Source organism: Enhydra lutris, unplaced genomic scaffold, assembly GCF_002288905.1.
Source record: "Enhydra lutris kenyoni isolate GAN:26980312 unplaced genomic scaffold, ASM228890v2 scaffoldscaffold14, whole genome shotgun sequence".
Lineage (NCBI taxonomy): Eukaryota > Metazoa > Chordata > Mammalia > Carnivora > Mustelidae > Enhydra > Enhydra lutris.
Genome location: NW_019154098.1, coordinates 41,906,383 through 41,911,079, shown reverse-complemented (window position 1 = coordinate 41,911,079; position 4,697 = coordinate 41,906,383). Strand labels below are relative to the sequence as shown.

Here is a 4,697-nt window from a genome sequence, read left to right as displayed (position 1 = left end):
GATGCGGGGCTCGATCCCAGGACCCTGGGATCATGACCTGAGCCGAAGGCAGAGGCTTTAACCCACTGAGCCACCCAGGCGCCCCATCAAGGACATTCTTAAGTAAAACTAGTTTTCATACTGCCACATGCCCATGCCATTACTTTGAATCATGTTCAGAAAGGTGCCAGCAGGTTGACCCACATTTGCTCTGTAGTACGAATGTCCACAGTGAAAAAGGAAGTTGATGTCTTAGCGTTATGCAAATAGGTTTGACCATGTGGATCTTCTTTTGTGGGGACTCCCCTGAGAGTGGACAACACTCTGACAATTATACAAGGTACAGGCTTTGACAAATGAGTCAGATTTTGATTGGCTAAGATGAGGGAGAGTAGGAACATCAAGAAGGCGGTAAAACGTGAGGCATATCTAAGGAACAAGGGGTAGGATATACATCTGGTTGAAAGAGGAGGGAAGCAGAGGCAGATAAGCTGAAATACTGGGAAAGGCCCAGATGCCGTCATGACCATCAATTAGGTTTAAACCACACAGGAAGACGAGACTAAGGTGAGTGGTTTTTTGGTTTGGTTTTGTTTTTGAAAGCTTTAGTTTTCAAGTTATATAAAAATAAAGCTGGCCATGTTTACATTTACTAGTTATAAAATGAAAGTGAGAACATAGCTGCTTTTCTTACAAGTAATGTTTAGGGAATGAAAAAATAAACATGTGGTCAAATGCTTTGTTGTACTAAACATGATGCACTATTTGATTTAGACAGCATTATTTTCAGAAGGAAGAAGAATGAGAACATTTATTAAGCGTTTATTGTGAACTAAACACTATGCTAGTCGCTTTTCACATAATGTAATCCTTACACAAGCTTATAAAAGAGATATTACCATTCATACAAATGAGGCAAATGAAGCCCAAAAAGTTAAGTGACTGTGAAGGGACATGACTGAACTCTGATTTGGTAACATTTCATATTGTCATCTATTGTCTTATGGCATTTGGGGAAAGTCTGAAAACAAATTTAATTACCAACCATATATCCAAGCAACCTTTTAAAACATGGCACAAAATATTGCCACAAACTCCAATAAATATATTAAATCTCTAAAAAGAGATCACATATTTTGATTTTTTTGTTCCCTTCAAGGACAATTTTAAACGATATGTGAAGCTGATTACTAGTAGTGTGTTGACTGACAGAATTTTGTTCGACATAAAAAGTGAAGGGTGCCTGCCTGGCTCAGCTGGTAGAGCATGTGACTCTTGTTGATCTCTGGGTTGCCAGTTTGAGCCCCAGGTTGGGTGCAGAGATTACTTAAAAATAAGATCTTAAAAAAATAAAAAAGTAACAGCTGAGAAAAATCAGCATTTGAGAGTTACTTCTAAGCTCATCGCAGTACTTATTGGGTATAAACACCTTTTTATTCCATATTTTAAAATATCAGATCATGAAGAAAAGGAGGGAAAGCAATTCAAAATCATAGTCTGATGCCATCTTCTTTGACCCAAGAGAATAAAGGTGCCAAGTTTACTAACATCAACATACGGGGTCTTGGCTGTACACCACCATATCCACACGGCTCGTTCTTTTTTTTTTTTTTTTAAGATTTTTATTTATTTATTTGACAGAGAGAGAGATAACAAGTAGGCAGAGAGGCAGGCAGAGAGAGAGGAAGGGAAGCAGGCTACCTGCTGAGCAGAGAGCCTGATGTGGGGCTCGATTCCAGGACCCTGAGATCCCTGAGATCATGACCTAAACTGAAGGTGGAGGCTTAACCCACTGAGCCACCCAGGGACCCCCACGTGGCTCGTTCTTCCAGCACTTGGACCTGCTCCTTTGAATACCAATGCTCCAGAAGCTCCCTGAACAGTGTGCTTGTGTCTGTGGCCTGCATGAGGAGGCACTTTGGAACTAGTCCCCTGGTAAGCAGCACGCAGAAACCTGGAAGCGGTGGAGATTACTCATAACCTGGAGCCCAGGAGAACATGAAGACAGTGCCATTTCCTCTGTGGCAGACAGCTGCCTAAGAATATCTTTCCTCCCTCCTTTGAATCACCCTCCTCTGGGAATCCCAGCACTCCCATCAGGGATCTGACCCCCATGGTTTCCTGACTCTCCACCTGTACCTCCAGGGACCACAGTGATTCCTATACCAATGAGCATTATGGCAACTGCTCCAACTGGCTTAGTATCCACTGTGTCTATGGTGGGAAAGCATTTGGGAATAAGAAAGAATCATCCAGGCTTAAAGACTAAGGAAACTGATGAGATTTGTGGTCCTACTACTACAACTTTTGTTGGTAACATTTCTGAGAAAGCTTCAGACATGCCTTATAAGATCACCCCTTGCTAAATGTGGCTTGGTTTTGAGCTGGAAGAATACAAGGTGTATCTGGAGAACTTCAAGCCTTATAAGGAGCCTGAGCCTAACCCTGTGCACTCAGGTTATAGTACAACCTGCAGAATGGAGAGCAGAAGCTACTTGTTAAAGTTAATGCAAGGACAAAGGCACAACTGGGTAAATGGAAGGCAAAGAAGAAAGCTTCTTGTGGGAATGCCAGGCTAGGAACTGTCACTAATGATAAGAAGCCTCAGATGAAGAAACAAAAGAGATCAGATGATCAAAGGGGATTTTGAAGTTTCAATACACTCCAGTGAACTCAATGCCCCCTCACAAAAATCTGACTGACCCCAGGAAGATGAAGAAAAGGGGAGGACAGTTTCCACACATTTCCAGTGCTCCACTGATTGATTATTTTCTTACCACTAAGGAGGAAGGGGGATATAATCCCTATAAAAATGGAAGAACACAAAAGAGACCTGATATCCTGAGAAAGCAGCATATTCAGAGAAACACACACAAGAAACTGGGAGAAAGGCAACAAGGAAATGGCAAAAGACAGACAGGAAATTGAGACAGAGAGAAAACAGAACAGATGTAAATGGGAACAAGAAAGGTGAGAATGGGAATGAGAAAGGGGGAGAGTGTGAACGAAAGAAGGAATGGGATCAGGAAGGACAATGGGACAGGGATTGTGACTGCGATTAGGAAGGGAGCTCAGATAGGAATAAGACTGAGAGGAAAGAGCAGAGATCATGGAAGGGAATGAGGATGAGAAAGAATGTGAATGGGGGGAGTGCAGAGAAGACAAGAAGCAGGACTATGAAGAGGGTGAAAAAGATGCAGATGAACAAACAAAATCTGAATGAAAACTCTGAGAGAAAGAAGCTTCTTACCAAGAGCGCCTTCAGAACTGGGAAAGCAGAGACTGGAAGAAAACCTGGGAGTAGGAGAAAGAGACTGAAAGAGAAGAGAGAAGAGAAATGGCAAAAGAGGCTAAACGACTAAAATAATTCTTAGAAGTTATGACAATATAGATGATCCCAAATCTCACAGAGGATGTGTTCTTCAGAAAAGGGTGCATGATAGGGAAAAGGAAATGGAAGCAGATGAATGGGACCAAGGAGAGAGAAGGAAGAATTAGAGATCAGGTAGCACCTGCTGGATCCAGATGCAGAGGTTCCAACAAAAGGCTGAGAGGACATGGAAAAGTACATGTAAAGCAAAAAAGTACATGTAAAGGATGAGGAAGAAGAAAAGCAAGAAAAAGAAGAAAAATGAGAGGAACCCAAGAAAGAGGAAGAGCCAGAGCAAAGGCCTGTCTCAAACCAACTGAGGCCATCAGCTCTGTCCCATCTGTCTCCTTGGCCAGTGGCAATGCGGCCCTCAACACTCTTGGGGAGGAGTCTCCCTCCATTATTCCTCATGAAAATTCTCCAGACCAACAACAGCCTGAAGAGCACAGACCAAAAACAGCAATTAAGTCTTAAGTAGGGTGCCTGCAATAGTCCTGGTCAGCCTCGTTCTGTGAAGGGAAAGAAACTTTCGGTAGATAGTGTTTTTAACTAATCTGAAGATGAAGACCGGATGATATACCAGGAAAAAGGAAAATGGTTCCCCTGGATCACTGTGAGGATGATAAAAATGCTACCAAAGGCCCTGCAAACACTGAAGAGAAGCATAAACACATTAAGAGTCTCATTATCTCTTCAGCCAAACCCAAGTTTTTTGGTTATCTCCTGGATTGGTCTATTATGGATTCTCTACTGTCAGAATGACAGATTAGACCATGGATTAATAAGAAGATCACAGAATACACAGGTGAAAAGGAGGTATATTAGTTGATTTCATTTGTTCTAAGGTTATCGCTTATAGATCACTTCAAATTATTTTAGATGATATTGCCATGGTACTGATAAAGAAGCAGAAGTTCTTATAGTCAAAATGTGGAGATTATTGACATATGAAACAGAAAAAAATGGTCCTGTGAAATAAAACTCCTTATACATTTGGAAGAAAAATACCAATGCTCTTTTATACATGCATGTATACACACACTTATACCAATGGCATGTTTCTCCTTTCCAATGTAAATAAATTCTCTGTTCAACTGGATCGTCTGAAACTCTTTCATTGACATTTTAAAAGAAATCACCAAAATTATTTTAAACTAATCCCCATATGAATATTTTACTACAAAAATAAAAAACTAAATACAGAATAAAGCTATTTATTGTTTATTCATTTCTAGGCAGGATAAGGGTCTGAGAGTATAATACAGTTCAAAGAAAGTAGCTACCTAGTTGACAAAAAATAGATAATTGCTAATGTAGAAAATTATTATAAATATTAAAAACAAATAGG

The 4,697-nt window shown here is 40.6% G+C and overlaps 2 pseudogenes; both read left to right on the top strand.

The window, feature by feature from the left end:
• Positions 1-360: 360 nt before the first annotated feature.
• On the top strand, positions 361-2,954 carry LOC111146494 (annotated as a pseudogene).
• A 130-nt stretch (positions 2,955-3,084) lies between these two features.
• Positions 3,085-4,495, top strand: LOC111146473 (annotated as a pseudogene).
• The last annotated feature ends 202 nt before the right edge of the window (positions 4,496-4,697 follow it).